Source organism: Microcaecilia unicolor, chromosome 2 (genome assembly GCF_901765095.1).
Source record: "Microcaecilia unicolor chromosome 2, aMicUni1.1, whole genome shotgun sequence".
NCBI classification, from domain to species: Eukaryota; Metazoa; Chordata; class Amphibia; order Gymnophiona; family Siphonopidae; genus Microcaecilia; species Microcaecilia unicolor.
The window spans coordinates 143,907,665-143,920,693 of record NC_044032.1 but is presented as its reverse complement, the minus strand read 5'-3'; positions in this window follow the sequence as shown (position 1 = coordinate 143,920,693).

Genomic DNA, 13,029 nt, shown 5'->3' with positions numbered 1-13,029 from the left:
GAGATGGGCATCCTTAGTTTCCATTATCGCCAAAAATCAGAAACAACCAAGTCTAGGGACGACCTAAATTTCAAGATTTGGGTGTCCCTGACCATATTATCAAAAATAAAGATGGACGTTCATCTTGTTTCGATAATACGGGTTTCCCCGCCCCTTCGTCGGGACGTCCTTTGAGGACGTCCTCAGGAAAACATGGGCGCCCCTTTCGATTATGCCCCTCCACATAAGTTTGTAAGTCTTTATGCTTTGAAAATGAGTACCATGGCCTGTTACAGACAGTTTTGAGTCATCAGTAAGAACTGATGAGCCATAAAAAGTTATAGTTCCCAGCCTTATTTCTTCCTACCGAAACAGCTGCTATGGGGCAGAAGGTTCCCAGGTTGCCATTATTTGTATTGTCGGACAGATAATGTGGCTGTAAATACTACTTAATGTTATCCAAAATTATTTGGGTCAATAAATGCTGACCACTGCTGGCTAATTTAGAACTGGGTATTAATATCCAGGTCTGAAGCAGTACCCAGAAGCTATGTGGGTATAGCCGATATTCAGTGCTGTACCCGCATAGCTAATTGGGCAAAGATAGGAGTTTATGCGGTCCTACGTACCCAGTTAGCTATGCAGGCAATGGCACTGAATATCAGTAGTGCCCACATAACTCTCAGCTGTGGTAAGACTTTACAGCCAGAGCACCCTGGCACTGCCCATACAGTTCCATGGCAGAGGGGATATTCAGTAGCACTGCTCAAGTAACTGCCACTCAATATCCCATCGTGACCTGCTCAGTCAACGAGGCAGGAGTGTCTCCTGCCAGGTTACATTTTTGTGGATACTGGGCACAGTATTTTTAAGATCACTTTGGATATGCCATGATGAAGAGGTTGAAGTACCTTTCATAGGCTAACATGTCAATCTAACATGGTGCTCTGTCATTCTGTTTCACAGCTGCTTGTTATTTCAAACAGTTTCCTGTCATGGTGCAGTATTCTCCCCAGGACCTTTTGTTTGGACATGCCACCTGGCTATTTTAATGACCACCCAGCTAACTTAACAAAAAATGTTATAATATTGTGTAATACTCCCCTGCCCCACCCAGCAACTCCTTCAAGTTACTTGGCTGGCAAATATTTCTGGGGAGAACACAAGGGTTTCTCAGAGCACTGAACACAGGCTTCAGTGGTGTCCTTAGGGTTGTTGAGACCCTGGAGAACAGTTATTAGAGGCCTCTTAGAGGCATAGCTTTGATGACATATGTGCAAGTTGAACATTTCTGATTTCAGTTTCATTTTGCCTTGTCTTTGAAGCTGTAATAACAGTTGTATCATGGATATTTTTATATTATTTAGATGAATTAGTTACAGTGAGTTCTCGCCATTCACACATTCATGATTTAAGATTTTGCGCATTTGTGGAGATACATACAAGTGATCCACAGATCATCTTTCATGCTGCAGTTCAGGCCATTCGCGGACATGCGTGGTGGCTGGGAAATTCAAGACACCTGATATACACCCTTCCAGCTGAGGTTCCTCAAGCCAACCAGCCTCCTTCTTGTTTCATCATTCCTAATGTAAACAAATGTTTATTTTTGTGGTATTTTGTGGCATCTTTTTTTGCATTTTTCTGCATTTAGGGCCCTTTTACTAAAGGGTTTGGCAATGTGCCAATCTGGAACTACTGCTGGGCTATCACTATTTTGGTAGCGCCACTGCTTATCCAGCAGTAGTGGCGCTGCCTGATTACCGCCAGGTTAGAGCAGGAGCCCTTAACTGCCACCTTAATGAGTGGCAGTAGGTACTCCTCCCCCCCCCCCCCCCCCCCGAAATGGCCATGTGACAAATGGTTCACTTACCGCACAGCCATTTCTTTTGGGGAAAAAAAAGACAGCCTTTTACCGCTGTGGTAAAAGGGGGCCTCAGCATGTGTCAAAAACACACGCTGACACTAGCGCAGACCCCCTTTTACTGCAACTTAGTAAAAGAACCCCTCAGTACTTTATTTTGCTATTAAAAATGGCACCCAAGCATCCTGGGTTAGCTAGCGTTACTAAGCGCAAGAAGGCTGTGTTGGACCTTAATGGTAAAATACATGTGTTAGATAAGCTTCATTTCGGCATGTCTGTTACTGCTGTTGGCTGTGAGTTCAGTGTAAACGAATCAGCAATAGTGTGTCTTTACAAAAAAAACCCACAAAAAACATGGAGGCATATTTTCAAAGAACTTAGACTTACAAAGTTACATGGAGGGCATTTTTGATATGACGTCTAAATCCAATTTTGGACTTTTTGTAAAAAATGTCCAAAATCTGAATAGGAAAGAAGGTCAGTTTCAAAAAAGAAAAACATCTTTTTGAAAATACTTTTTTCAAACAAGATTTTGTGCTTTGGACGTTTTGTTTTTAGGTCCATTTTCGAAAACAAAATGAATAAGTGCAAAATGTAGAAAATCAAGCCATTGGGAATGTAGGAGGAGCCAGCATTTTGAGCAGACTGGTCCTCCAGATATCCCAGTGGAGCACCCTAGAGGGCACTTCTGTACACTTCATAAAAATGCTCCCAGGTACACATCTCACCTTTGGTCCCTTCTCATGTCCCCTGAGCTCTCCAAAACCCACCCACAACCTACTGTACCCCACTGTACAGCACTACAGTAGCTGTTATGGTTGAAGGAGGCACCTATATGTGGGTACAGTAGGGTTTTGGTGACTTTGGGAGGGTTCACAGTTTCCATCACAAGTGTGACAGGTAGAGGGAGATAGGGACCTAGTTCCCCAGTCCATAGTGCACTGCACCGACCACTACACTACTCCAGGGACCTGCATGCTGCTCTAATAGACCTGACTTTAACATCTGAGGCTGTCATAGAGGCTGGTAAGTCATATTTTTATTCACATTTTTGTGGGGTGGGAGGGGGTATTGATGGGTCATCCCTGATTCCCTTCAGTGGGGCATCTTTTTGTGCCTTATTCGTTATAAAAACAGGTTTAGCTCAAAACGTCTTAGTTTTAGTTTTGCACCATTACGGCTGAAACTTCTAAGTCTTAGGAACGCCAAAATCCTGCCCTTAATATGCCTCCGACACACCCTTGAGATTTGGACGTACTGCAGACGAACAGCATAGAAAAACATCTGAAAAATAATTTTCGAAAATACTGATTTGGATGTTTTTGTGAGAAAAACATCCAATTGCTGCTTTATGCCACTTTTTAGATGTTTTTTTTCTTTGAAAATGAGCTCCATAGTAACCTATGGAACTTTGTAAGTCTATGTGCTTTGAAAATGAGCCCCATGGTATATTTGTTGTTTGCTTGACAAATATGTCGTAACCGGAGCCTAGCAGGAACCTAACCTTGTTTTTCCCATAGGAACAATGCTTGGTCTTTAATGTTTACGCATTTTGCACTGAATCTGTAGAACATGAATAGCGAGATTGCACTGTAAATATAATTGTTTCAAATGCACATAATGTCTCTTCCCTGCACAAAATGTGTTTCTTCTCCCCCCCCCCCCCCCCCCCCAATTTTTTTTTTTTTACAATGCCAGAACTCTCCTAAATTGTGGGGCACCAAGCAGATGTTCAGTTTGTCACTATGTAAAGCCACCACTGTAACCTTAATGTGCAAAGTACTTTGTTGTAATGCAGTGTTCAGCAAGTCAGTCCAGGAGTACCCCCTTGCCAGTCAGATTTTCAGGATATCCACAATGAATATGCGTGAGATTGGAGGCAGTATATGTAGATCATATGCAAATCCTTGTCATGCATATTCATTGTGGATATCCTGAAAACCTGACTAGTAAGGGAGTAGTCCAGAACCGACTTGGGAAACACTGTTTCAAAGATAGCTACCAAAACACGCTTGTTGCCTTTCAGTCCTTTGTATACATGCTATACCAGGCTTGCCGAAGTCCAGTCCTCGAGGCTGCAAGGAGACCAGGTTTTTAGGATATCCCTAGTGAATATGCATGAGAAAGATTTACATGTCCATTATATCCATTGTATGCAGATTTCTCTCATGTGTATTCATAATATTTATCTAGTAACTACTTTACTCTTTTTTTTTTTTTCATTTTTCTTACATTTCTCTATTGAAACCTCTGAACAATAGATTAATAAAAAATATATAATGTTTTCTACACAATGTTGACCTTACACTTCTCATTCACACCATTCAATCTTCCTTTCAATCACATGGGTGGACTCGACCAAAATACTTTTTTCCCCCTTAAACATTTCCAATACCTACTTCCATAAGATTATATCATTATTCAAAATACATTTAATGTATTGTTTCTTTCATTAATAATTTCAACTTTCCTCTCTTAATAAGTGTCCAGTGTTTTAGTTATTGTGCCTTAATATCCACTTATCTTCATTACAGTATTGCAGTGGGTCCATTCCCCATGATTACCTTCATATATTATAACCAGATCTTTCAAATGCTATGTTCTTAATCCAAAGACAACCAATCCTCTGTTCTTTCGGTTCAGTTTGTCTCATAAACTCACAGGCAAATCTGTTACTTGAAACGCTGTCAAGTGTTTCAAGGAACCGAGAGAACGGAGGATTGGTTGTCTTTGGATTAAGACCATTGCATTTGAAAGATGTGGTTATAACGTGTGAAGATAATCATGGGGAATGGACCCACTTCAGTGCTGTAATGGAGATAAGTGGCTATTAAAGCAAAATAACTAAGGAGACATTGGACACTTATTAAGAGAGGAATGTTGAAATTATTAATGAAACAATGCATTAAATGTATTTTGAATACTACTACAACTTATCATTTCTATAGCGCTACTAGACATACGCAGCGCTGTATACTGGACGTGATGAGACAGTCCCTGCTCGACAGAGCTTACAATCTAATTAGGACAGACAAACGGGACAAATAAGGGAATAATGATATAATCTTATGGAAGTAGGTATTGGAAATGTTTAAGGGGGAAAAACAGTGATCAAGTGTACCCATGTGAATGAAAGGAAGATTGAATGGTGTGAATGAGAAGAACTGTTAGGTCAACATTGTGTAGAAATATTAAATATTTTTTATTAATCTATTGTTGAGAGGTTTCAATAAAGAAATGTAAGAAAAAATAAAAGAGTAAGAGTTAAGATAAATATTAATTTGTACTGTAACTAGATTGAAATAGAGATACTCAGAAGGTGATCTGTATGCGTGTTCATAAGGGGTATCCTGAAAACTTGGTCTGCTTGCAGCTCTCGGGGACTGAACGTGGATAAGCCTGGGATATACAGTACTGCTACTTCTTAGGGCAGCCATTTCCAACCCAGTCCTCAGAGCACACCTAGTCCCATTGGGTTTTCAGAATATCCATAATATTCATGAGTTAAATTTTCATGCATACAAATCTGTCTCATGCATATTCATTGTGGATATCCTGAAAACCTGATGGGACAAGGTGTGCCCCGAGGACTGGGTTGGGAATGGCTGTTTTAGGGTACTAGACTCTTGCTTTGATATGCAGTACTTTTAATGTTGAATAAGGGTTGATATACCACCTTTCTTAAAATAAAGTGATTGTAAACCAAATAGTTTCTTGAATAACATTTCCTAGTGATCTGGAAACACTATGTTGCTTTAAAGGAAAAAGTGTATTCTATTTGATTCTAGGTTTCTACTGCTTCAAAAAAGGTCAATTTTTTTAAACCAGCTCATTAAAATATATAAATAATATATTAAAATATTCATTAAGATGAACATTTATTATATGTTGAGATGGAAAAGTTTAAATAAGAATATTTTCTTTATATTTAAAATTAAATATGAATAGTGTTTAAATGTATGCTGACTTGTAAGTGGTTAAATTCAAAACAATTTGAAGTATTGATATGCTTTGTAACTTGATCCAAAGTGCTGTATCTGTGGCAGTTCGGTTTTTTACATGGTCACTCTTTTAGTGGTTCCGTGAGACTTTTCATAAAGTAAACCACATCTGGAGAGGAAGACAGCCCATAGGTCAGTTTAATGCACTGAAATGAAAGTTCACAAATGTTGTATCTTAAGTTTCTACTTATATTCCATCGTTTGCACAGACTATACAGTAATGATAATAAAACTGTTACATGCCACCTGAGTCTTATCATTTTTAAGGGTCTTAATTAGTAATCTGTCCAAAACATAGAATGGGATGTGCAGTGTGATTGTGAACTTGTGGTGTAGTCTTATTCTGTACGTTTGCCTTGACTAGACTGTAAGCTCTGTTGAGAAGGAACTGATTCATTTTATTTGTACAGTTCTGTCTAGTAGTGCTGTGGAGATGGTAAGTACTAGTAGATGAGCATGAATAAAACATTTTTGATACTAGCTGTAAAAAAGCAAAATGTAATAGAAACAGAGGTAAATTTAAGTGATAGTCCTGTTGTCTTCACTGTTTTATTAATTCCTATTCAGAAATAAATAAATGATAATTGGTCATTTTTAGGTATTGAGCATCAAGATAAATTATAATGAGGATAATTCAGGTAATGGAGTTTACTAATTGTAAAAAGCAAACACAGAAAATGGAGTAAAAGCCCAAAGTCTCTACACATGGAGGACACATTTTCTGAAGATGAAAAACATAACTTGAACTTGTTACTGCATATTAATCGTCATATTAACAAAATGTGTTCATCTGTGGGCAAGTAGTAGGACCCCGGGTTATGTTCCTCTCTGCTGTCAGACACAAAATAACTCTTATCAGAGCGTGACCTGCCATGTGACCCATACCAGGCACTCTGTTCAAATTCTCCTATTGGAAGCAGAAAACATTCCTTTTGTGTTGCCAGCTTTATAAATTATTGAAAAAGGTTTGTTGGCTTCATTATCTTCCTAGTATTTTTATTCTCTCTGTGGTATTTATTTCACAGGAGCTATAACTGGATTAAGTTTTCATTTAGGTATTCTTCTGGAATTGGCTGGCATTGTGGTTTCTCTGGCTGAGAAACTGAGCCATGTACCAAGAATGAAATGCATATTATTAGAAATTACATTCAATACATGGTGCACAAGAGATTGCAGCCAGTCACCAGCTGTAGTATCCCTGGGTCTGATATTCGGTCGGTGGTGATCAGTGTTTTGTTGACCGCCGCTGGCATTAAACCCAGAAATTCAATGCCAGTCCATGTCCAAGCACTGGCATTACATTTCTGGGTTTCCGCACTTAACCTGCTATGGGTTACCACGTAATAGGACTGACTTTTGTGCAGTCCTATTTATTTGGTTAACCTGTCAAGTACTGAATATCAACATTTAACCAGCTAAGTGCAGATTCCGTCCCTAGCTGGTTTTCACTTCAGTACTAACTGGTTATTTTCAGTGGCACTAACTGGTTAAGTGTCACTGAAAATTAGTGGTTAGCCACAAACATGATTTAACTGGCCAGGAGCCGTTTCTGGCCTGTTAAAATTGCATTGAATATTGACACGCCCTCCTGTTTTTAGTCTCTCTTCTCTCTGAAGAGAAGATTATTAGATCTTTCTGATGTCTTGAGTGAGTTGAATGTCACCAGCTGTGTGTGTATTTCTCTGACCTTACCAATGGCTACAGGTAGGGGTATCAAATTTTGGAGATAGGAAGGGACTTAGGCTGAAATATGATCTTTCTACTTTGAAAGATTTGAGAATAATTAGAACGTAAGAATCGATACTGGGTCAGACCAAGTCTAGCCCAGTATCCTTCTTCCAGCAGTGGCTAATCCAGGTCACAAGTACCTGGCAGAAACCCAGTTAGTAGCAACATCCCAAGCTACCAATCCCGTGGCAAGCAGTGGCTTCCCCCATGTCCATCTCAGTAAAAGACTACAGACTTGGAACTTGTCCAAACCTTTTTTAAACCCAGATACACTAACTTTTGTTAATTTTGTTAAGTTTGTTAATTTTTGTTGCAACTGGTAAGAACATACTACTTTTACAATTTGACATGTCAAGCGCTTTCGACATGGTTGACCATGGAATTTTATTACACATCCTTGAATACTTCAGAATCGGAGGCAACGTCCTCAATTGGTTCAAGGGATTCCTAACCACAAGATCATACCAGGTAACATCTAACTCGACTATTTCATCCACATGGGTACCTGAATGCGGAGTACCACAAGGATCCCCCCTCTCGCTGACTCTATTCAACTTAAAGATGATACTCTTGGCAAAACTACTATCAAATCAAAACCTTAATCCATACATATATGCAGACAATGGAACGATCTACATCCCATTCAAACAAGACCTAAAATAAATTTCAGTGACATCAACCAAAGTCTCCATATCATGCATTCTTGGGTGGACGCATTTTGGCTGAAACTCAATGCAGAAAAAACCCAGTGCCTAATACCTCTCAACACAACAAGAAAGAATTCACTGCCATTAACACACCAACTCTAAACCTTCCTATTTCAGACACCCTAAAAATTCTTGGAGTCACCATTGATCGACACCTAACACTAGAGAAACACGCGAAAAACACAACCAAGAAGATGTTCCACTCAATGTGGAAATTAAAAAGAATAAGACCTTTCTTCCCAAGGACTGTTTTCCGTAACCTGGTACAATCAATAGTGCTCAGTCATCTAGACTATTGTAACGCACTATATGCCGGCTGCAAAGAACAAAAAATAAAGAAACTTCAAACAACCTAGAACACCGCAGCTAGACTCATATTTGGCAAAACAAAATTTTAAAGTGCTAAGCCCCTACGAGAAAAATTACACTGGCTCCCACTTAAGGAACGCATCACGTTCAAAATATGCTCACTAGTTCACAAAATTATCCATGGTGACGCACCAGCTTACATGTCAGACCTGATAGACCTACCACCTAGGAATGCCAAAAGATCATCCCGCACATTCCTTGATTTGCACTTCCCCAACTGCAAAGGTATGAAATACAAACTAATGCATGTGTCAAACTTTACCTACCTGAGCACACAATTGTGGAACGCATTGCCGCGCAGCTTGAAATCGATCTACGAAAGAATGAACTTCCGCATACTACTGAACACCCATCTCTTTAATAAAGCGTACCACAAAGATCAACCAATGTGAATATGCACAACTCGCCCATTTATATTCAGAACTGTATCATAATATATGCTTGTATACTATTACTATGTCTTATTATCATCATGTTGACCAAAATCCCTTCTGTAATACTAAATTTTATTTTCTAGCATTCTTCCACTACTCATGATGTATTGTAAGCCACATAGAGCCTGCAAAGAGGTGGGAAAAATGGGGGATACAAATGCAACAAATAAATAAACATCCTCTGGCAGCGAGTTCCAGAGCTTAACTATTCTTTGAGTGAAAAAATATTTCCTATTTGTTTAAAAAGTATTTCCATGTAATTTCACTGAGTGTAACCTGGTCTTTGTACTTTTTGAAAGAGCAAAAAATCAATTCACTTCTACCTGTTCTACACCACTCAGCTCTCTTTTCTAAGCTAAAGAGCCCTAACCTGTAACGTGTAATTAAACTCTGGAATTTGTTACTAGCGAATGTGGTAAAGGCGGTTAGCTTAGCAGTGTTTAAAAGAGGTTTGGACGGCTTCCTAAAGGAAAAGTCCATAGACCATTATTAAATGGACTTGGGGAAAATCTACTATTTCTGGGATAAGCAGTATAAAATGTTTTGTACTTTTTGGGGATCTTGCCAGGTATTTGTGACCTGGATTGGCCACTGTTGGAAACAGGATGCTGGGCTTGATGGACCTTTGGTCTGTCCAGTATGGCAATACTTATGTACTCTTTAGCTTATCCTCATATGAGAAGAGTTCCATCCTTTTTATCATTTTGGTCGCTCTTCTTTGAACCTTTTCTATTTCCACTCTATCTTTTTTGAAATACGGCAACCAGAACTGAATGCAATACTCAAGGTGAGGTTGCACCACGGAGCGATACAGAGGCAAATAATATGGTCTTGTTTGCCATCCCTTTCCTAATAATTCCTAGCATCCTGTTTGCTTTTTTGATCGCCACTGCACACTAAACAGATTTCAGCATATTGTCTACAGTGACACCTAGATCCTTTTCTTGAATGCTGACTCCTAAGGTGGACCCTAGCATTAGGTAACTATGATTTGGATTATTCTTCCCAATGTGTATTACTTTGCATTTGTCCACATTAAATTTCATCTGCCGTTTGGATACCCAGTCTTCCAGTTTCCTAAGGTCTTCCTGCAATTTTTCATAATCGGCATGTGTTTTGACAACTTTGAATAGTTATGTGTCATCTGCAAATTTAATCACCTCAGTCATTGTTCTGTTTTCCTGATCATTTGTAAATAAGTTAAATAGTACTGATCCCAGTGACACTCCACTAATCATCTTCTTCCATTGAGAAGATGACCATTTAACCCTACCCTCTGTTTTCTATCCAGGAACCAATTCCTAATCCACAGAATGACATTGCCTTCTATCCCATGACTTCTCAGGAGTCAAAAGTTTTCTGAAAATCCAGATGTGCTATATCAATCAGCTCATCTTTACCCACATGTTTATTTACACCTTCTAAGAAATGAAGCAAAGTGATGAGGCAAGACTTCCCTTGGCTGAAACCATGCTGACTCCATCCCATTAAACCATGTTTGTTTACATGTTCCGTAATTTTATTCTTTATAATTGTTTCCACTATTTTGCCCAGCACTGAATTCATGCTTACCAGTCTAATTTCCTGGATCACCCCAGAATTCTTTTAAAAATTTGGTGTTACATTGTCCACCCTCCAATCATCAGGTACTACAGATGATTTTAACAACAGGTTACAGATCACTAACAGCAGTTTCATGTTTGAGTTTGTCAGTACCTTAGGGTGTATGCCATCCGGTCCAGGTGATTTATCCAGGTTCACTGAGACTTCTTTCAGTTCCTCCTCATCATCACCCCTGAAAACCATTTCCGTTACAGATAGATCTCTTACATCTTCCATGAAGACCGAAGCAAAGAATTCATTCAATCTCTCTGCTATGGCTTCTAGCTTGCCACTGCTTATGTTGCTTCTTATTTTCTTCATTCGGATCCTTTTTCCATTCATGGAAGCATGCTCTTTTGGCTCTAATAGTTTCTTTCACTTCACCTTTTAACCACACTGGCTGTCATTTGCTTTTATTTCCACCTTTATTAATATGTGGAATACATCTGGTCTGGGCTTCCACAATGGTAATTTTAAACAACATCCATGCCTGATTTAACAATCATAACATGCCTTTCTAGGTCTCACATGCATGAGACTATGACTAGAACTGAGGTTAGTTGGAATTTGTTGGGTTTTAGTTATGCTTTATGAATATCTTGAGTTCAGCCCATAGCACAAATAAATGTGAAATCCAGTATGTTGTGAAATAATGAACAGTGTATAGATGAGTTACAGGCTAATCCACTACTTTGTAAGCCCTGAAAATAAAGCATTATGTACTGAGTATATTTAGAGAATTAAACCAGGGACTGCAGAATTTACATGCATTGTTACAGAATAGACTGGTCCAGCACATAAAGTTAGGTGTCATTGATGCGCTTAGCACTATATTATCAAGGATGCAGATCCTATATAGAATACTGCTCAGTTTTTTTAAAAATTTCAGTGCCATTTATAGAATCTAGTCCTTAATACAGTTGATAAGATAAACAAATCAGTCACAGTTGTGTTGAGCTAGATTAGGGATTCTGTACATACAGTCTGTGTCTGATTAGCCCCACTTCAAGGGAAGAGGAACTGGAAAATATGAAATACTCAAGAGCCATCAATGCCCTCTTTATCCACTGCAGTAGCCACAACAGGTAAAAAAAATATCACTATGGATTACTACCCTCAGAGGTAAAAACAAGCAGCAGTTTACTACATCAGCATGGAGAATTAAAGCCCTATACACGCTGGATCTATGACCTAGGTACAGCTACCATTCTCAATTTTCCTCAAGAGAGCAATTGTGGGGAGATATTCTGCTCCTCAAAGCAGGCTCCGAGCCAAACAGTAACAAAGCTCCAAAAGATGCTGAGAGCAGAAAACAGGTGTTCATAAAGGCTAATTAAGAGGACTGCAGAAATGCATGGACCTGGTCTATATACACAGCTTAATAATATACAGACATGCAGTCTATTACAGATGACACAAGCTGCCCCAGCTAATGAGGACAAAACAGTAATCAACAATCTAATTATGATTAGCCCCCTCAAATATCTGAAGATCAAATTACAAATACTTTCTGTACATCAGGTGCTCTTTAGGTGGGTATCCCAGGGAGACATTTAGGGATTGATGCAATCAGATCTTTTTAACTTACTTGACGAAGGCCACATCTGCAATTTTTTAGGTGTATATTTTACTAGCAATAGCACCTACTGAGAAGCATATAAGATTTGGAAATTGAAATTTAATGCTGCTGAAGGGGGTGGGCTGTTGATATGGTTTGTTTTGCTGTGAATAAAGGCCTTGGTGCCAGCAGAGTTCCCAACATTTCATTAAAAAGAATCTTCACTCTTGTTCCCCTCTCACATAACTGCCAACATTGGGGACAAAGGCCCGGAACAGCTTGAGGAACTGCCACAGACACCTCCACATTGTCTTCCTTTTCATTCTCCCTAGCCTCCATTCTTGTTCTTTCCTCCCCCCTTCTCTCGCTCTCTCTAGTGGAGATGTATATAAGAAATCAGTGATAGACTGGCTTCTTTACATCAGAATAAGCATTAATATTGAAACTTTGTGTCTGAGGGAATTAGTAGACAAATGTCTGGCGGAGAAAGTGCTTCCTGGGCCTTCAGAACTTTTCTGCTTCCCTCTCCCTTAGACATATACTCATGCTCTTGCTGTCTTTTCTCTGTGCCCCCTCATTCAGTCAGATACATGCTACCTTTTCTCCCATGATCCATGCAGGATCCCCAAAAAAGTGCTCCCTGTCTCTCACTGCTGATTTGATTCTGGCCAATAGAATTAGCAAATCAGAGGCAGGAGGCAATGGTGCAGCCAGTTCCTGTATTTCTCTGCCTCCAGCAGATGGAGCAAGTGCACTTGTGCAGCAGGATTTCTTTTGCTTTTCTTTT